The sequence below is a fragment of the Mesoplodon densirostris genome, chromosome 8 (assembly GCF_025265405.1).
Source record: "Mesoplodon densirostris isolate mMesDen1 chromosome 8, mMesDen1 primary haplotype, whole genome shotgun sequence".
NCBI classification, from domain to species: Eukaryota; Metazoa; Chordata; class Mammalia; order Artiodactyla; family Ziphiidae; genus Mesoplodon; species Mesoplodon densirostris.
This window is the reverse complement of record NC_082668.1, coordinates 53,881,781-53,904,193: the sequence shown is the minus strand read 5'-3', so window position 1 is coordinate 53,904,193 and position 22,413 is coordinate 53,881,781.

The window sequence follows — 22,413 nt, the reverse complement described above, 5'->3', positions numbered from 1 at the left end:
TTTTTCCTGGTCCTACTTCATGCTGTGCAAATATGACTCTGGACGGAAATAATTTCCAGAAACGGTACCTGTGGAATCATGAGGTAATGTTGCAGCGGTGGGCTGAGACTTTCTGGGGGTTTGTTAGGTGGAGTTGTCAGAGGGGAGAGGAGGGGCGGGCTGAGGGGGAGTTGGTGTGTAAGCCGGGAGAGAAGGGGGCAGTGGCTGTTCAGGCCTAGCATCTCCCTCTTTCTCCCCGTCCTGTCCCTATAACAGTGAAGAACTCCTGTTCCTCAGCTCAGGGACAAATGGAACTTCTTCACTAACCACTGTTGCCTGTCCCAGATGGTAAACATTTTCATCTGGTTTTTCAAGGTCCCATGAGGCTCCAGAGGGTGACCAACTCTAGTTGGGTAATTCATCCTTCTGGGGATGGGGCTGGAGGCCTCGCCTTTGTTAGGGCTTGGACAAGGAGCAAGGCTGTTCTTCTGGTCTTACTTTGATGGTGCTGTGCCAGTTCTTTTGAGGAAAACCAGCCTCTTTCCTTTCAGGCTGGCTGCAGTGTCTCTGGTGCCTGCTTTGAGAGCTGTTTTTGCCCCCTTCATCTTTGGCTCTCCTTTGCCTAGCAGAGTCCTGAAATCTGGGGGCACGGGGCTGCCTGGGTGGTAGATGGTTTGAATGCCATGGTAAGGTCTGCCTAAGGCTTTCCAGATACTTAGTTACCAATCTACCTGTCTTTCTGAAGAAACATTACTAACAGTGTCTTAGAATATGAAGGGCAGTGCACAAAGGTGAATGAAATACTGAGGAGGAGTGCAACATGAACGTTCAATTTCTGTCATCACCTGTGCTGTCAACAATAATACTAAGAGTTCACTTTTGTGTAGAGCCTTTTATGTTGGGTATATAACTTCTTTTTATGCACATTTATACATACATTAAAAATGTATTACAGGGCCTCCCTGGTGGCGCAGTGGTTGAGAGTCCGCCTGCCGATGCAGGGGACACGGGTTCGTGCCCCGATCCCGGAGGATCCCACATGCCGCGGAGCGGCTGGGCCCGCGAGCCATGGCCGCGGGGCCTGTGTGTCCGGAGCCTGTGCTCCGCAACGGGAGAGGCCACAGCAGTGAGAGGCCCGCGTACAGCAAAAAAAAAAAAAAAAAAAAATGTATTACAACGTTTCTAGACTTATCTTTTTGGGTTGATTATTAAAATGTACCTTAAATTTAAATTCTGGGAAGTTATGTGCATCTTAATTTGTAACACTCTTCACTTGTAAATTTGTATTTAACTATTAATGTCTAAAATAGTTTCTGACTATAGCAATATTTGATGACTAGAATTTGGACAATATGGAAAGGTACAAAGGAAAAATAAAAATCACTGAGATGCCACCTTCCAGTTTACTGCAGCTCCTCACAGGCTTTCGTGCATAAGCTGTGCCCACAGCAATTCCTCCATGCTTTCCTGTTCCAGTTTCTTCACTGGAGAAAATACTTAGAGACTCTTGTGAAGCAGTCTGAGTGAGGAATTGTAGAATTTTAAGACTTCCCCCAATCCTTTGCTCATTCTTAATTTGACAGAAATATTTTTAGTATACTTGCCTTTACCAAATCTTCCTAAATCATTTAACTTGGTTTCCATAGATACAATCAGTCTTTCTTTTTGGTCTTGAATTTCTGTGGTTTACATAATATTTAATTAAATTATATAGTTATAATGACAAGTAGAACTGGCATAAACGGGTAGGGAACAAACACACTTGGCTTTTGGGGGTGCACAACTCAGCTGGTCAGAACAGAGGTGCACAGGCCCCCAGAGGGCAGCCCCCCAGGAGGTCCAAGGGCATCCATCACTCAGTATGTTTTACGGAGGAAATGAGGAGCATTGGCTGTTTGAGGTGCTTGATTAAGTGAAGGCTGGGTTAGAGGAGGCTGCTAAGAGAGTTCTTTTTTTTTTTGCGGTACGTGGGCCTCTCACTGTTGTGGTCTCTCCCGTTGCGGAGCACAGGATCCGGAAGTGCAGGCTCAGCGGCCATGGCTCACGGGCTCAGCCGCTCTGCGGCATGTGGGATCTTCCTGGACCGGGGCATGAACCTGTGTCCCCTGCATTGGCAGGCGGACTCTCAACCACTGCGCCACCAGGGAAGCCCAAGAGAGTTTTTAATATAAAGATACTGAGGGATGGAAGGGCACAGATGAGCTGAAGATAATTTTATGTAGTTTCTTGCTACAATGCTAAATTTCCAAGTTTTCTTTTTTCTTTCTGGTTCCTGATACCATCTGTCATGTAACTAGGGTGACTAGTTGTTTCCTTGTGTGATCATTCCATGGAGAAAGTGTAAGGATTAAAAATATTGCACTTCCTCATATTTATTTTTATTCTTTGTTTCAGGAAAATGTATGATAAAAGAAGATGGTATTTGAGATTTAGGTACCTTAGGCACAAATATTCCTCCTCTCCTATACTTGATTAATATGTACTGAGCAATTTCATTGATGCTTACAGATTACCATTGTAACTTAAAGATTAATGAGTAGAACAGATAGTTAATGGATAGAGCAAATAGTTGCTTTTTAAATTTTTAAAAGTCTTGAGTAACAACCATGGTGATAAAAATATGTTAAAAATATTTGTTTGTTGACTAACATTTTACAGACAGTTCTTGCGTGTTTTCTGTCATTCAAGCCACACCACTTCCTATGTGGAGGGATGGCAGGGAATGTTACCCTCACTTTATATGTTTGTAGAATGAGCCTCAGAGGTTAAGTGATTCACCTGAGGTCCTACAGTGGTTGAGCTCCTCAGACAAGAACTTAGGAATGTTCAGAGTTTCTCCAACCATCCATTTAGTCTCAGCTTGAGACGCTAGGGGACTTCTTGGACTTCTGCCAATATTCATGCCATTCATTGTCATTGGGCAATAGTTCCTTGCTTTTAGGACTAATAAAATTGAATAGGGTCTTCCTTTTCAGACTACTACTTCTCACTGCGGGAAGGACTTGGTCTATTTGTTCAGAGATATTTTTCTCACTTTCAAAGAGTATTTCAGCTCCAAGGAAACTGCCATGGCAGTGGGCTGACTTGGTATAGAGGCAACAGCTGGTACCCAGGCAAGTTACTAAGCTTTTCCTTCTGGTAAGCTTTGATGAGAGGCTGGCAAGCTGGCCTCTGTTCTCTCTCATATTACCAGGGCTGTTCTTCATATAAAAACGAAGGGACCTGGGGGTAAATCTCACACAAGTTAAAACAAAAGTGTCAGAACATGTTAGCTCATGATACCTTTGTATAGTTTAACAAACTCAAAGGTTTCGGAAACGTTTTGTTTTATTGCTCAAGGTTGAGGGTGGAGGGGCACTGACTAATTCTGTGGTTAACTGAGCTACGAGGTGATTGCCTAGTAGAGGAGTGATCCAAGTTGGAGCCATAGCTCTCCCCTAAAGGTAAGGTGGGCTGTTTTGTAGAGCTTTGCCATAATCTTTCCAAGGATTGTTGAGTGTGTGGGTACCTTTTACATTGCCGGAATGAATGTGAGGCTGCTGTGCTGCTTTTTTATTGCCTGTAACTAGAACTGCTTAGAAGTGCCTGTATCAGAATCTCTTGGGGGTGGGGCCTGGGATTCTTAATTTTTAACAAGCTCCCCCAGTATTCATAGATATTCTAAAATTTGACGGCCACTCTCTCCTTTCTCATCTCCCTTGTTTGTCATTCTCATGAGCAGTTGAGATGCACTCAAACAGGTCACTTTGTGGAAGGGGGTGGGAAGGATGCCAGGAAAGGATCTTGATCAGGCAGAGGAAAAACTGGAGCCCTTGACCATCTCTGTCAGTCTTTCTACTGAGTGCTGTTCAGCCACATCTCAGCCTGGTTCTCCACCCTGGTTCAGGCTGTCCCTGGTTTTATGAGAAGCTTTTTCATAATTACAATCATCTGTGTCTTGTCTGGTCTGCTTGGTAGGCCAAGAATTCTGCCACCTCCTGATCTCAGCTTCAATCGAATTTTAAATCTTTGGATTGAGCTAGCTGTCTCTAGGTTGGATGTTTGAATTTCTCTTGAGTCTATTGCCTTTCACCCACAGCCTTTCAATATTCTCACCTCTAAACCTGTCCCCATAAATACACAGCACATTCTTACATTCCCAACAGCTTTTCCCAGTACCCGTCTTTGTTTTTTTGTTTTTGTTTATGTCTAGGAGCACATTTTCCTGGAAATTCTATTATAGTGGTAAGGTGTTCAGGTTGTTCCGCTGAAGCGGATTCATGTTATATGGTAACTGAATTGTCATTTCCTAGGAGCAGGAGGCCTATGCTATTGAGGGAGGAATAGTTTTCTTGCTTCTTCCTTGATTGGAATGACTTTAGGCAAAATTAAATAGGAGCTGGTTTTTGTCCTCTCCTTTCTTTTCATGAGTTCCACCTTTCTTGGCTTCTGTGTTTGGAGTTGGGTGATGGAGCTATGAGGTGGGTGATGTTTGGGGAGCTCTGGGCCTGTTCATTTACAGCTGCTGCTGCCTTCTGCCCACACCACCACTGATGCAGCCATCAAAGACCCAGTGAGTTGCTGTGGCTTCTGACTTGATTGGATCAATCCTCAGTTTATTCATGTAGCACAGTGGCCACTCGGCAGACTGGAGGTAACTGGTTTGTCGCTCCCAGCTCGTAGTCCAGAAATTGGCTCTTGTGCCTCCTGAAAATCATTTGCCATTTAACTTTTCAAGGTGTATAATCTCCTTTTCCCCTTCAAGCTGGAGGTGAGTCCTGGGTGGGAGTGTATGCATCAAATGGCAAACTCTAATGGTTATCAAGACATTTTTTCTGGGCTGCCCTGGTGGCGCAGTGGTTGAGAGTCCGCCTGCCGGTGCAGGGGATGTGGGTTCGTGCCCCGGTCTGGGAAGATCCCACATGCCACAGAGCGGCTGGGCCCGTGAGCCATGGCCGCTGAGCCTGCGCGTCCGGAGCCTATTCTCCACAACGGGAGAGGCCACAACAGTGAGAGGCCCGCGTACCGCAAAAAAAAAAAAAAGAAAAATTATTTTTTCGCATTGCTCCTCTTCTTGCTTATCAACAGAAGAACTCTGGAAATCGATCAGGGCATAGATACACAGGTAGTAGGGCTTTTGCGAGGCTGCACACAGCAGCTTTTAAAATTTATGAGTTTAGATACATTCTCCGGAAAGCAAGTGCCCAGTGACGTTTCTGATCTTTCTAGTCTCGGTCTCTCATGTGGTCCTGTGACCCCAACAGTGGCCCCTTATTGAGAAAGCTGCCACGGCTGTCTCAGTTCAGAGTGACAAACCGTGCAGCTAGGTGAACCAAGAAAGCTAATGAGTTCAGAACTGGACAAAGCCTGAGGCTTCACATACATTTTATAGGAGCATCAAAATGGTCTCAGATCAGGTTACTCCTCCACAAGATCTGTTAATCACTGACTTATTTAATGTGTCCTCTGTATCCAACCTTGGCCATTTAGAAAAAGAGAGCGTGAGCTTTTAGGATGTCATATAATTCCTAAGGGCTCACTTTACCTTTCCAGATTGTCCTAAAGTGCTTCCAAATTATGAAGACTCATTCATCCATTTTTTCCCCTCTGAAACTGTTCTCTGATAGGTGTTAGAGTGGAAAGCAATCTGATTAAATTCTTCATAGTCTAGAGATTCCCCTGAAGGTAGTTGGATTTTTGTTTTTAACAAGCAGTGCTTGTTAACTCAAATCTCTCACTGATGACATCTGAGGCAGTGTATCCTAATAAAATGAGCAATTTCAGACACTCTGGACAAAAGTGAAATGACAACATAAAATAATTGATGGCAGTTTGTCCTCAATATCTATTCTTCCAAGCTGTTTCTGCTTTCTTGAATTTTTCTTCTGCTACTTTAGAACTTATGCCATCTCTGCATTTTCAAAGTGACTACTAATTAAGGTTAGGTGAGGTTGGGGAGGGGAAGAATAGCCACATTTAGGGTTGACTTTGCCACAGACATTAGACCTAGAAAGGTATGTGGTAAGGGGATGTGCAGTGTTCTCACATATAAGCTGTGAGTGCTGTGTGCTTGAGACTTTAATGAAATTGCCCTATAATTGGCCTTTAGCCTGTCTCTTTATCTGGCATTACACCGTGTCACACATGGCATTACACCAAACTCGCTAACCTCTCTGAGAGGCAGGTAAGTTTGATGTCAAACAGTATAAAATTTCTAAACATTGATATGTTTGAAATCTTCCTTTCCTATGCATTATGTTGGAAGCAGCACTTAGAAAATAACAAAACCAGCATGGTAAACAGTCTGTTTCTCACAGTGGTGGTAAGGATCAACCCGCATTTATTTTAGTACTGATCCTGATTTCGTGTTTCTTCAATTGGCGTCCTTACCAGCATTCTGAAAGCTGCCCTGATTTTCACAAACTGGGATGTCTATTTTCCCTGTTACGGGAGTGCTGCAAAAAATGAAGCCTAAAATGTGGCTTTTTAAGAGGCTACCTCGTTTAGCAGTTGAAGAAGAGTGTTTTTTAGTTATATTGACAATTCATTTTCTGTTAGTCATTTCGTTGTACAAGTCGCTACAGACTGAAGGAGACTACATTCCTCGGGGAGTTAGCGGCTTTGTTAATTCAGGGTTTGTCATTTCAGAAGTTTCCCTGTTTAAATGTGAGGAGTTTGTGGCAGTTGAAATAGAATTTGATTTTGGTATCTCAGGTTTGTAGCAAGATGGTTTTCCCCTAATATGATTTGAGGCAAGAAATGCACAAGAAGTGATCTGTTCATCCTAGTTAAACCTACCCAGCCAGGTGGAGCCACTGGAGGAAGCTAAATGAGCACCATCTTGTTTCAAAGTAGAGACTGACAATAGAAATGCTGTCTGAGGCTGAGGCAGGGGTTTGTGTTAGCAGGCTCTTGGGAGCTACTTTTAGCTCTTTGAAAAATTTATGTCTCTGAGCCCCTAAGCTCCCTGCTGTGTCACAGCAGCTGGCGTACATTCCCCAGAATATGCAGCCTCTCTTCTGATATGTATGGGAGGTGGAGTGGAGGAATAAGAGAATAGAAGAGAATTTAGCCATCATTTCAACACTGCTTCTTACTTCTAAGGCTGAAAAGATTCTTCCATGGTCCTTGAGTGTATTCTTTAAAGAGGAGAAAAGTAACAAATTCCCTCTTGATGCTTCACACTCACTGAACTGAGATCTCAGAACTTGTTGCCACTAATAATTTAGTCCTGTTTATTAATGCTGACATATGAGCGGTTTAGTGTGTGTGGCAGGGAAGAACTGAATAATTTAAGAACAAAGCAGAGTAAAGATTTCTTACGGCACAAGGACAGGGGCCCCTGACACATACTGAAGACGCACTTATAGCCAGACTGAACCTTTCCTGTGGTCTGGAAATACATCTGGGAAGTAGGACAATAAATAGCTGGATATTAAAATTTATACATATTACTTTCCAATTGATCCTATTTTGTGTAGGACACAGAGTTGGGACTTTTTTAGCAGATGCATGTTATCAGTGAAAACAAATGAAATCAGAGTTCTGGGAATAGTGTGCAGCAGTAAATCAACAGTAAAAAAAGAAATCCCCAGCCCAGCGGATAGCTTCTGACCAATATCTAAATAACAGATGCACTGGGTTAGATAGTTCACGGGAATGAGGATGTCACTTATGTACAATAATCATTTTCCACAAGGCTAGTATTATATTTTAGCCTCAAAGCAAAATTTGATTTCTTGTTCTTGACACAAAACAAGAATAGAAGAGATTGTAAAGCTTTCATCTTAGGCATTTCATTAAATTATGGAATCTAGTATTGGTCTCATACTGTTTTATAGTAAGGTAAGTTGAGCTAGAAACAAGGCAGCCTAGTTTAAGGTGACAGTAACAGAGCTATGTGCCTCATTAAACACATCACTAATGGGAAATCAGGAATGAATTACATCTGTATATTCCTTTTCCGGTGCCATGGACAAGGATACATATGATTTTGCTGAGAGTAGGGAATAGGAGCCTTTCTGTCTCATAACCTGCACATGGAAGGAGAGGCCAGGAGGGTGGAAAGGGAAGTGAGATACAAGGTAAGCCAAAAAAAGAGGCATATTGTCTCTTGGTTGCTGTGATTTGAAGTAATTTAAAAGCTAAGGTTCATCTGTGGTGATTGAGGCTGCTTCATATTATGGAAGGGCTGTGTCAATGATAGACATTAGTGTGCTAGAAACATAGCATTTTGGAAGTAAATAGAGGTCATTGATTGCTAATTCCCAACCAGAATAGGGATCTTTCTCAGTTTCTCTGCGTGGGATAAGGTGACCTCAGTTTGGACATTTCCATAACGTTATAGTTATTTGTTTACCAAAAGATTGATAAGCCTCCGGATTCCTGGTTTCCAGGAAGAATTAAAACATACTAGCAAAGCATCATGTCTTAGTCTTCAAACGAACATGGGTAAGATGCAACTGAGGTTCTATCCAAGGTAAAAAGATAGTAAGAGGGCACCCAGTTGGTTTCCACACTGGATAAATTAAATGCTATGGGCCTGAAAAAAATTATAGCTAAAGAAAATACAAGTTATCTAACTTTTTTCAACCTCCACATATTTTGAATGTATTTTTTAAACAAGTTGTTTTGGGGAGTAGCCTAGTCAGGAGGGTTCACAAAGCCATGCCAAATTTGCCAAACTATTCTCTCCTTCCTCCTCCCTCTCCTCCTTTTTTCTTCCTCCTCCCCTTTCTTCTCTTTTTTAGTATTACTGTAAGTAAAATAAAATCTAGAGATAGGTCTAGATTATAGCAAGATAATTGACAAGATCTTTCCAGATGGCATTGTGGCCAAGATGGAGTGATGTGCTCTGGATCATGATGTTAGGTGCCAGACACAGTACTAGGTGCTGCCAGGGCAGCGGTAAACACATCAGAAGTGGCCCCTCCACAAGGAGCATATAGTGCATCTAAGGAAAGAGACTATTACAAAACGAAGGGCAGTATATAAGAAGTAATGATAAGAGGGCTGTAGGGTCTTCTTTTGGATCTAACGGACCCATAGGTTAGGGAGTATTTCTCCAGAAAAGATGATCTTTAAGCTGCTATCTGGAGACTAATAGTTAGCTTGGTTAACATTAGGAGTTGGTAGAGTATTCCAGGTATAAGGAGTAGCATGTGTAAAGACTCAGAAGTGAGAGAGAACATGTTCCTTTCATAGACCTGAAAAACATTAAATATGGTAAGTGCATTTTAAAGATACAAGCTAAGCTGCTGTTACAAAGCCACCCCGAATTATGGCATCTCAAACAAGGCAGAAACTTAATTTCTCCCATGAAATTGTCTGGAATTGGTCAACAAGCCAGGGTGAATAAGCAGCTCTGCTCTGAAAGGTCATTCTGGAACTCAGGTTCTTTTTTCTTGATCACTCACTTCATCAATGAAAAACTGTTTCTAGTGTCCCTTCTACTAATTAGTGAGCCACTGTGCAAAAAGTTTCTGAAAGTGAGAAAGAAGTCTGCTTTTGGAATACACGTCAAGGGGTATGGAAGCTGGTCTAAAGGTTAGGGATATTCTGAAAGGAAGTGAGAACTGAGGTAGAAGTTGGCCAGATGAAGGTTAGAGTTGGGAAAGATCCAGGCAGAGGGAAGAACATGTGGAAAGAACTCATGGGAAGAGGGAATGTGGTATACTTAAGGAACCGAAAAACACTGGTTATAGTGTTAGCATTGTAATTTCAGGTGCTGCAATAAAGAGGCCACACATTATAATAACTCAAGCAAGGTTGAAGTTTATATCCCTCCCATAGAACAATCAGGATTTGGTACAGCAGCTTCCAGAGGAGAGTGGACACCTGAATAGGGTGTTGGCAATGCTAAGAGGAGTGAATTCTTGATTTAGAGAACTTGAGCCATTGACTATATATTTCACCATCTCACTATATTTTATTTTAGTTTAGTTTAGTTTTGCGATACGCGGGCCTCTCACTGTTGTGGCCTCTCCCGTTGCGGAGCACAGGCTCCAGACGCGCAGGCTCAGCGGCCATGGCTCACAGGCCCAGCCGCTCCGCGGCATGTGGGATCTTCCCGGATCAGGGCACGAACCTGTGTCCTCTGCATCAGCAGGCGGACTCTCAACCACTACACCACCAGGGAAGCCCTCTCACTATATTTTAAAGTAAATTACAGGACAGCTCCACAAACTCTGTTAAGCAGTTTAGGATTTAACCAAAAGTAATTGTGAAACCACTGTAAAGAAAGGAACTAAGTTTGCAATTTAAAAAGGTGGTTCTGGTTTTAATGCTCTGAATGAATGCATGGGCAAGATGGAAGGCTGGGAGGCCAGTAGGCTGTTGCTCTAATCCAAGTGAGAAAGGATATGGTGATATGGACTCTGCAGGGATGGATATCTATTAGACATAATATAGTTAATAGGCAGGACATCATGGAGCAGAGTGTGGCATAAATTAACTGTTTTATCTGTTGCTATCCAGGCCTGAAATTCATAGTGTTATATGAATCCCAAGAATTTTAAATGTCCGCAAGTTTATTTAATGAAGGGTTGCAATGTCAAATATTTATTAGGGCTTGAGAATAGGAAAACTAACTAAATGAAGCAGCCCTGTTATAATGGTGGGAGGCTATGGGGAATTGGATCGCACATGCCCCTCTGAAGGGGACAAGTCTATTCAGTTCCAAGTGTCGCCATTTGTAAATAAAAATGCATTGTTGCCAGATCTTGTGCTTTTTTCCTTTTTTCTAAAGACTTTTGGATTGTTATATGAAACCGTCTGATTTTGAAATGTTGATATCTAAGTAAAAATCAAAGAAACATACAAACAAAGTACTGTATAGATGAACATTGTAAGGGCCAAGTGAAACAGCTCTGTAAGCGGGATTTGGTTTGCACAGATTCATTTCTGTGCTTAGGTCTTAATAACTGTATTAGTTCGGGTAGGCTACTGTAACAAAGAAATCCAATAGTATAGTGGCCAAAAGAGCAGAGATGTTTGTGTCTCATTTGACAGTTCCAGTGTGAAAGGACAGGTGGCCGGACATCATTGCTTTTCATGGTCATTCAGGTTCTTCCCAAATTGTTGTTCCACCATCCCCAAGTGTAGTGTTATCCATCTGCATGGTTAAAGTTAGGTCATCACATCTGGATTCCAGTCCTCATAAAGAGAGAAAGGGAGCATAGCTGAGGCATCCTCATTGTCTTAAGGCTCTGGCTATGTAATCATAACAACTCTTAGTATTTACATGTTTTTTCCCAGCATACTTCCCTATTAATTCTTTTAATCATTTTAGCCTTTTGAGCCTGACATGATGGGTTATTATTTTTATTTGACAGATATAAAAATGAGGTTCAGGTAGGTATGACTTGCCCAATATCATAAAGAGAATTATTGGCAGGACTAGAGTGTATCTTGGCTCAGTTTTAATAATAATAAAATGCCTTTAAATGTATTTATAATAAATATTTAAAATAAAACTCAACTTATTTGAGTTCCTGTTACCAAACAAAATTTAGTCGCTTATCAAAGTGTGATGAGAGATGGCAACATGTATTTTTTCCTCTTGGATGTGTTATCCTATTTTCCTTTGAAAATTATCGTTCTTGATCACTCCTGGCATCAGATGAGGGGAATCCACAAAAGCCAACAGCCCTTTGAGTGCTTAGTAGGATGGTTTTGCTTTGGCAGTATCAGAAAATTCTTTTATCTTAAATGTTAGAGTTTAATTACGTGCAGGAGCATTGATTCCTTGTGGTGTGCTTTCTGTCTGTGGTTATAACCTTCACCCTCATTCAATATCTATTTCTGATGGCTGTCATTAAAAAATCTACAAACAATAAATGCTGGAGAGGGTGTGGAGAAAAGGGAACCCTCTTGCACTATTGGTGGGAATGTAAATTGATACAGCCACTATGGAGAACAGTATGGAGGTTCCTTAAAAAACTAAAAATAGTACTACCATACGACCCAGGAATCCCACTACTGGGCATATACCCTGAGAAAATCATAATTCAAAAAGAGTCATGCAAAGTGAGAGAGTGGCATGGACATATATACACTACCAAATGTAAAATAGATAGCTAGTGGGAAGCAGCTGCATAGCACAGGGAGATCAGCTCGGTGCTTTGTGTCCACCTAGAGGGGTGGGAGGAAGGGAGACACAAGAGGGAAGAGATATGGGGATATATGTATATGTATAGCTGAGTCACTTCGTTATACAGCAGAAACTAACACACCATTGTAAAGCAATTATACTCCAATAAAGATGTTAAAAAATGTCTATTTCTGAGAAAACCCTTAGTGTCTTGGCTAGAATTGCTCTCATTAGTCAAACCAGTCTTCTAGTTCTGGGTAACCATAACTCCCTGCACAGATAAGTGAAATCTCATTTCACAGTTTTTGGGGCACTTCACTAATACAGATCAGAGAAAACAACAGAGTTTCCAGATACTTGACTACCCTCTTTCATTTTTACTCAAGTCATTGAATGAAACATTTCAATAGTGAATTTGGAGTTCTAGAGAATGAAAAGTTGTAGGGATGTGGAATTCTCTCTCGTCTGGCTTTTATTAGAGTTAGGAAAAGAACCAGGCCTGACCACATAATTGTGACTGCTCTGATGAAGAATGAGCAGAACAATGAAGCAGTGATGTGTTGACAATGCCTTGGATGTGCACAATAGAAGAGACTTCTTTTTTGTTTTGTTTTGTTTTGCTTTTTTGAGGAGCATCCTGTTCTGGTTGGTGGAGCCCGGGATTATAATGTCAGGATACCAGGGTTCTAGTCCTGATGCTTCTGCCACTGACTCTCAGCACTGACTTTGGAAGTCTGTTAGCTTTTGGTTGCTTCAGGCAACAAATTGTTTTTAAATGGGGGAGGCTGAATGTGTTCTACCTCCCATATAGAGGACAGGATGGTGGTAATGTTGCTTTTATGTAATTTTAAAAAAATTACGTTTGACTTTGTTTTCTATTTATTAGTCAATTTCCGGTCTTGTAGGCACCAATGTCACCTTAATATTTAATTAATTGCTTGGTAATGCATTGGATAATTTAAAGATATTTATTTAAAAGTCTATGTCATAGGGCTTCCCTGGTGGCGCAGTGGTTGAGAGTCCGCCTGCCGATGCAGGGGACACGGGTTTGTGCCCAGGTATGGGAAGAACCCACATGCCGTGGAGGGGCTGGGCCCATGAGCCATGGCCACCCAGCCTGCGTGTCCGGAGCTTGTGCTCCACAACGGGAGAGGCCACAACAGTGACAGGCCCGTGTACCGCAAAAAAAAAAAAAAAATGTCTATGTCATATTTATTGAGGGAAGAATTTGGCATATCAAGTAATGGTTTAAATGGTCCCCTGGAGATGTAGGTGAACATTAATCAAAGATACCATCATCAACACAATCACCATCACTTTCATCATCAACATCTACTGAGTCCTTGCTTGTGGGACTCATTTTCTAGAAGAGGAAAGTGAAGCTTTGAGGAAAGTAACTCACTCAACCTTTATGATCTCTGTAAAGAAAAATTTAAGGAATCTTTATCATTATATATTTTAAATGTTGAAATATTAAAAAATTGAAGCCTGAGAGTCTTCATGTCCATGAGCTTTCTTTAGGCATTAATTTACATGAGTGCTTGTGAAATTTTAACCAGGACATAAAAATCATTTAATGTTTCTTAAACATTTTCACTTAAATACTTCTAGGAGAACTGTAAACCTCCAGGAGCTTGACATACAGTTCAAAGTGTTGTGCTGCAAGTTTGAAGTTTCTCTGAAATGCATTGTTTTTAACATTCGTGCAGATGTAGCATTCTACTTTATACATATCTCTTGTTTTAACATAAACATACTGTTTTAAATTATTCCACATTAGGTAAACTTTGATCCTCTGAGAAGGTTTTCCTGGCATTTGCAGTGCTTTTAGCATTGCCTGAAACCCTAACTGTGAGCTTCCAGGTTTGGCAGGTACAGCTTCTTGTGGATGGTGCCTGGGTTAAAATGATTTACTAATATTCATATATAAGTTTCTGAAACATTATTGTGAAGAGAATATTTTATAATTATCTCAGTTACACGTTTTCTATATAAAAGCAGTTGTGAGTTGGCCACTAATGGTAGGTTTTTCTTTTTTGTTGCTCACTTCACAGTAGTGGTGACGTAAAAGGGAGACTGCAGGATTGGATAAACTGCTTAGAAGTGACAGGCTTGGGTCTCTGGGCCCATGACTTGGTCCAATTAATACTTTACCTACAAGAGGAGGTCGAGTCTTCACATGTAAAATGGAATGATAGTATCTACTTACATTAGATTGTTGGGAAAGTGAAATGAAATCATGCTTTCCTCCTTGTCCTTACCCTTTCCGGTGTGTTCATATGCTCCACAGCCATTGGGTTTTGGCAGGGATACGAGCGATGTTAAGGAATGGATGGGAAACTTGCTTTGTTTGCATACTCGCTTCTGTAGATCCTAAAACCACACTGTTCTGTGTTTCAGCTAGCTTTCTGCTGTTCACAGTGTATTTTTTTCTGACCTTATAAATAATTTTTCATTATTTCTGGTGAATTACTTATGTCTTTCCTCCCGTGAGAGCTGATTGGATTCCCTCAGACCTGCCTTGTCTCCTTGTCTCTATTTTGCTTACTCATGGGACATTCATGCACATCCACCATTAAAAGCTACAGTTGAAAAACTGTTTTGAGTATTGTATTACAAACCAATCTAAGCCATTCTGGTTATGCACAACTATTAGGCTTATTTGTTTTGGTAAACATCACTAACCTCCAGCACTTAGGAGTAGCTTTCTTACTGGGTAATAATGAAAGCAAGTTTCGGACTTCATGTCATTGCACATAAAAATGTTTATTAGCAAGAAGGTACAAAAGACTCATACAACCTGTTCTGTAAGCTCTATGAATTCCCAGCAATGTGTCCTTTTTGGTGCTTTTTAGTTGTACATTGCATGATAGGTTTTCCTGGGGCAATTTCAACAATGTTATAGCAGGAATACTTTGTTAGCTACCTAATGTTGGGTGGACAAGAATCCATTGGAACAGAGACTATCCAGAGGGCTTTGAAGAATCAGACCTAAGTTACTATTGTCATGGTCTGCACGCATGCATTCACATGATAAAAAAAGATAAAAAAAGATTTTTATCTTTTGGTAATAATTTGACATTTACAGGAAAATTGCAGAGATAATACAGAGTTTCCATATTCCTCTTATCCAATTTCCCCTTTTGTTAACCTTCCACATTGCCATGTTCTATCTATCAAAACTGAGAAAAAAAACACTGGCACATTAATGTTAACTAAACCCCAGACTTTTCCCCACTGATATTCTTTTTCAATTCTAAAATCCAACCCAGAATACCACATTGCATTTAATCATTAGATTTTAGTACCAGGTTCATGAAAGAGATCAGTTCCCACATCTTCAACGCCACTGAAATTTGACCAGTGAAAACTTGTCTCTAACATCTACAAGACCTATGATCAAAACCACCAGTGTTGATTGGAGAGAAAGGTAGAGTGGTTCTTTTGAGTCAGTGTCAGTTGACTGCCTCTGGAGTGTACAGTCCCAATTAGGATGGAGATTAAAACTAATACATGCATACATTTCATATTGCTCTGCCATAGTATTTTAAGGTAAACTCCAGGTAATATAACACGTAGCTTATGTTCAAGTTCAGTTTAGGTTAATATGTGCTATAGATTATTGGTGAGAGGAAATCTTTAGTTCTTTTAAAAAATTATAACATTTTCCACCCTAATTGTAAAAAGTAGTACTTTTGTTCACTTGTAAGACATATAGAAAACATAGATAAGCATAAAAAAGTAAATATGCCTAATTCACATAGTTCTCATCATTCTGATGTTCTTGGCTTAAACTTTAAATTTTCCCTTAAATCTAATTACCCCTGTGACCCCTAGAAACAAGGAAAATGTCAGAAATACATGCAGTCTGAATCTGCATCCATCTTTCTCTAAGTGTTTCAGGGAAGCTTTTGCCCATTTGCCATCAGGAATGGACTGGACTGATCTCAAAAACTGAGAAGCAATGAGACAAAATGCATCTTAGCATAAATTATTACTTTTGTTGAAGCAAAGTTTATTATGGGACTTTACACTTATGTGTTTTCAAGAAATAAGAAAGCGTGCAAATGTTCCTCAGAACACATACTGATTAAGGTGCGGATGTCACAGCTGAGGCAAGCTGCCGGTGCTCTTTTCTGTTTATTTTCTGTTTATTTTGATCTTTTTTGGGGGTACAGTTGTTGAGTTACTAATGTGTTGCTGCGAGAGAGATTGTTGACAGTGGTTCTGCTGTACTGGTGAACCTGTGAAAGTGAAACTGGGTGGCAGAGGAAAGTCAGTTTCACATGAGGCGGGAGTTTCAATCCTGACTCCACCACCTTCTGAGGGTTTGAGATTGGACAGGGATGTGCTCCGTAGCCTCTCCCCACCTTGCTTCCTCACCTGTAGTACAAGGATAATGATAAGTACCTCAGAGGGCTGAAGGCTACGTTAACTGAGATGATGTATGTAAACACCTATGTAAGTGGTAGCTATTATTAATATTAAATATGTTTTGTGTTTCTTTTTCTTGGTTGTAAATTGAATCAGTTCCAGTACCAAGGCAGACATCTGTTGGGCTCCCTCTGTGTGTCTAAGATCTGGGCATGGCGCTAGGGACACAGAGAAATGACATGTCCTGGTTCTCAAGGCGCTGCATGGAGTAGTGGAGACATATGCCAACACCATGGGACACTGTGGGACAGGCATGGTGGGAAGACTGGTAAGGAGCCAGAGAGGGCTTCCTGGGAGAGGCAGAGATACAGAGAGGACAACCAGGTGGTCAAGAAGGCAGCAGGCACCAAGCTAAGGCTGGGTTTGACATTATTGGCATTACTGGCCTCCCAGAGTACTGGCATTCAGAGTATGATTCTTTTGTACCTGCTTGCTAATAAACATTTTTATGTGCAGTGGAATGCACAGTAAGTGTCATTGCTGTGAATGCATGGCACAGAGGAGTTAAGGATCCTACCGAGCCTCTGAATGGGAACTTTCTAAGGGAGTTCTCTGAGATGATGTGCAGAAGCCTTTTGTAAAGTGAACTATCACCATGTAGGTCTTATAAATTTGGTTTTGTGTCCCATTCCCCATCACATTAGGCTCAGATGCCTCTGCATATTTTTTTCATTATATTTTACTTTTTCTTAACACATTTTTGGTTTATAAGAGACCTATAACAGCATTATAGAAAATTTGGAAAAATAAAGTCAGGAGAAGGAGAAGACAACAAACAAACCAACAAACAAAAAACAGTCCACAATTCCATAGCTATGTTAGTGCAGTGCATTTCTGTCTTTCTTCATCTTATCCCAGTTGTGTATAAAAACTCTCTTCCTCCCCTTCCTATTTTATACTGCTAAAATCGGATTAACACAAACATTAGAGAAGCCGAATTGTAAGCCATACATTCTCTGTGGGGTGTTGAAGGAAAAAGGGTTGCACGAAGGATGGATTACCCCATGGGATTTGCCTGAGTGATGCTTGATGTAGAATTATGGGAAATTAATGAGCTCCAGACCTTTTTAGAAATAGTTTCCCTCCCCAGTCCGTGGCGAGCTGCTGTGTCCTAAAAGTGTGGGGAAGTGGGATTGGGGGTGCTTGTGTGTGTCCATAGCTTAGGATGGAACAGTTTTCACAGATTTTCACCTTATGTGCCTCTACTATTGATTACCTGGTATTTTCTATTTACTCACTTTTAACTTAAGGAAATTTATTTTAAAAGGTAGCTCATAGGGCTTCCCTGGTGGCGCAGTGGGTGAGAGTCCGTCTGCTGATGCAGGGGACACGGGTTCGTGCCCTGGTCCGGGAAGATCCCACGTGCCGTGGAGTGGCGGGGCCCGTGAGCCATGGCCGCTGAGCCTGTGCGTCCGGAGCCTGTGCTCCGCAATGGGAGAGGCCACAACAGTGAGAGGCCCGCGTACCAAAAAAAAAAAAAATTTAAAAAAAGGTAGCTCATATATCATTATTACATGATCAACAGAAGGTAACTGTACTAGTCATTACAGTGAAAACAAAACAATGTAATTAACTTTTAGTCTGATACTGATACTTGCCAGAGGCTGTAAGCCAAATTTCTGCTCTGTTAAAATGGGAGGTTAGCAGGTGTTGAAGCTTTATTCACAGCACCCTATCATCAAACAGAGACTTTATTTCAGTAGAATTACTGGAATAAAATCCTTGTATTGTATGTGTGTCAATTTAGTCCAAAGTGCCTCAGAATAAATGCCGTGATCCCTGCCTAATTTTCTTCTTAGAGGCTAATATTTCAGGTACCCTCATAAGGAGTGAACACCTCAGTGCTGGATATTTAGAACTTCAAGTATTGTTATAGAAATCTATACCAGAGGATTTCCTTACCTTAAGGGATGTTAGGAATAATTTTTCATCCATGAAATGGATGCCATTTGTATGAATGAGCTGTGGGAAGCCCGGGAGTCACTACTGGGGCAGGGTCCTGGGACAGTGGCTTGTCCTGCCATCAAGACACCCTGGTGTTTTTCTCACACTGTCTTTTGTCTAAGTGCCAGAGGAAGGACCAGAGGAAGAAAGTGTGATGTCCATGAGTTACAAAACAGGTTTGATGCCTGCTTAACAGTAAGTGTACCTTTGGCTGAATTTAGTCTATGACTTAACATACTCCCCAGAAGCAAGATCGTGAGGAGTGGGATATATAGCTTGTACCTACCTTGACCGATTAAAAGACCCAGACCTCTTCCAAAAAGGTCAGCTTGCAGACACGTTCTTACTCCCTGATTCAATGTGATTTAATACCTAGCCTATTACCAAGCAGCACATCCTGAATTTTGGAAAAGATAGCCCTTGGGAAAGTTATGTTTGCATAACTCTGGCTTGTTTTCTAGCAGTCTGGGGCTAGATCAGTATTTCTCAAATTATGTTTGGAGAAGGGCCAGTTTTTCTTTTTTAAAATTTTAATTTTCAATACATTATGGGCTGATACTGTGAGTTACTAGAAAAATAAAACAGAAACAATACATATAAAATATAAGCCCAAAGTCTTTATTGTTATATTCAACCAACAAAAGGCATTCCAATAAACAATAGCAAACATAACATAGGAAAAAAGAAGACATGCAGAACTTATAGGGCTGATGACCTGCTACTCACAAGGCATAATGTCTACCTAAAATGTTTCAGGTTTTGATTTGATAACACTCATAGTAGACAAACCATTCTTTCAGAGTCTATGTTGACAGTAAGGGAAGAATAGATTTTTAAAGCAATCTCAGGACAGTCAGGATATTCATTTAAAACTTTTATACAAAGTGAAGCAAGAACTTCCCTGGTGGTCCAGTGGTTAAGACTCTGCACTTCCACTGTAAGGCATGTGGGTTTGATCCCTGGTCAGGGAACTAAGATCCTGCATGCCACACAGTGTGGCCAAAAACAAACAAACAAATAAATAAATAAAATGAAAATACAAAATAAAAACATGGAGAAGTTTTTGTTTTTTTAAACATCTTTTTTGGAGTATAAATGCTTTACAATGGTATGTTAGTTTCTGCTTTAAAACAAAGTGAATCAGCTATACATGTACATATTTCTTCATATCACCTCCCTCTTGCATCTCCCTCCCACCCTCCTTATACCACCCCTCTAGGTGGTCACAAAGCACTGAGATGATCTCCTTGTGCTATGTGGCTGCTTCCCACTAGCTATCTACCTTACGTTTGGTCGTGTATATATGTCAGTGCTACTCTCTCACTTCATCCCAGCTTACCCTTCCCCCTTCCTGTGTCCTCAAGTCCATTCTCTACATCTATATCTTAATTCCTGTCTTGCCCCTAGGTTCTTCAAAACCCTTTTTTTTAGATTCCATATATATGTGTTAGCATCTGGTATTTGTTTTTCTCTTTCTGACTTCACTCTGTATGACAGACTCTAGGTCCATCCACTTCACTACAAATAACTCAATTTCATTTATTTCTATGGCTGAGTAATATTGCATTGTATATATGTGCCACACCTTCTTTATCCATTCATCTGTCAGTGGACACTTAGCTTGCTCCCATGTCCTGGCTATTGTAAATAGAGCTGCAATGAACAATGTGGTACATGACTCTTTTTGAATTATGGTTTGCTCAGGGTGTATGCCCAGTAGTGGGATTCCTGGGTCATATTGTAGTTCTATGTTTAGATTTTTAAGGAACCTCCATACTGTTCTCCATAGTGGCTGTATCAATTCACATTCCTACCAACAGGGCAAGAGGGTTCCCTTTCCTCCACACCCTCCCCAGCATTTATTGTTTGTAGATTATTGATGATGGCCATTCTGAATGGTGTGGAGTGATACCTCATTGTAGTTTTTTTTTTTTTTTTTTTTTGCGGTACACGGTCCTCTCACTGTTGTGGCCACTCCCATTGCAGAGCACAGGCTCCGGATGCGCAGGCTCAGCGGCCATGGCTCACGGGCCCAGCCGCTCCGCAGCATGTGGGATCTTCCCAGACCGGGGCACGAACCTGTATCCCCTGCATCGGCAGGCGGACTCTCAACCACTGCGCCACCAGGGAAGCCCCTCATTGTAGTTTTGATTTGCATTTCTCTAATAATTAGTGAAGTCGAGCAGATTTTCATGTGCGTCTTGGCCACCTCTGTGTCTTCTTTCAAGAAATGTCTATTTAGATCTTCTACCCATTTTTGTATAGGGTTGTTTGTTTCCTTAACATTAAGCTGCATGAACTGTTTATATATATTGGAGATTAAAACTTTGTCCATTGATTCATTTGCAAATTTTTCCTCCCATTCTGAGGGTTGCCTTTTTCCATTCCTGTTTTTTAGCAAAAAAAAAAAAAGAAATAAAAAGTAGCAGAACAGAAATGTACATAAAATATGCCTCTTGAAACTGTCGTTTTGAAATATGGACGTCTTTTAAAATTTTTGGTCGATATACGACCCCAGGATTTGTTTTCAGGGCAGGTGTCATTTACAGGCCTGCCAATTATTTTGAATATCTACTGACTATTAGCGCTGGGCTTACAGCTGCTGTTGTGTGAAACGGCCACAAGGTGGCAGCAGTTCTCCTTTACCAAATCTGGTTACTAGGGCAACAGAGCCTCAGTGGAAGTCGTGTTCTAGGTTGTAAATTAGAATGGAATGTGCCAGGAAAAAGCCCCTTAAGTTTGTCTCACGACTTCTTGTTCGTTTTTTTAATTTAATTTTTATTTTTTATCACAGCCAGTTTGATTACAATGTTTGGCTTGTTGTAGGTGTACAAGATGTGGTTCTTTTGCACATATACATATGTCTGTTCTTCCTGGGACCCTTTTCCCATGTACGTTATGACAGAATGCTGAGTAGTCTTCTCTTGGTATTCCGTAGGTGTTTGGTGATTATATATTTCACCTGTGTTTGTATATGTCTGTTAACTCCAATATCCTAATGTATCCAATCCTCACACCTTTCCAGTGGTGAACCATAAGTTTGTTTACTGAATCTGTGATTGCCCTTCTCTGTGGAAATATCTTCACTGGTATCAATTTTTAGGTAATACCTATAAGTGATATCATACGACATGTGTCTTTCTCTTTCTGACTTACGACAAGTCACATGATTACGTCTAGACTCATCTACGGTGCTGCAAATGGCATTGTGTCCTTATTTCCCTTGGCTAATATACTGCCTCTACATATACCAGTTCTTCTTTGTCCACTCATCTGTTGATTGACTTTTTGGTTGCTTCCATGTCTTGGCTATTGTAATGCTGTGGCAATGCACATTTGCCTGCATGTGTCTTTCCAATTCTGTCTTCTTAGGGTATAGGCCCAGGAGTGGGCCTGCTGTATCATATAGGAGCAAAATGTTTACCTTATAGAGGCACCTGCATTCTGTTCTCATTAGTGGCTCTTCCCAGGTTTCGTCCAACTTAAAGTTTGAAGTTATGCTATTCTCCACAACAACTTCAGCATTTATTGTTTGTAGTATTTTTGCTGATGTTTATTCTGAGTAGTGTGAGCTGATACCACTTGGTGGTTTGATTTGCATGCGTCTCAAAATCCTTTGAAGTTGAGCTTTCGGGCACGTCCTTTTTTTCTTCAAACTGTGAGGACAGCTTACCTCTTCAAGTTTTTTTCGTGAAGTATGTGTGACATTTAGAAATATTTTCACCATTATCTCCCTCAAGACATTTTGAGGGCAGGTTTCATTTACAGACCTTCAGTACTGGTGCATATGAAGTGATCCTTAGCACAGGTTTTAAAGCTGCTGTTGCAGGTAACGGCCAGAGGGCGGCAGCATTTCTGCTTTTCCGAATCTGGTAACTAGGGAAACAGACCATCATGGCAGTGGTGTTCCTCGGTTATATATTAGAGTGGAATGTGCCCCCAAAAGCTGATGTCTCCTTACTTATGTTTGCTTTATGAATTGAATT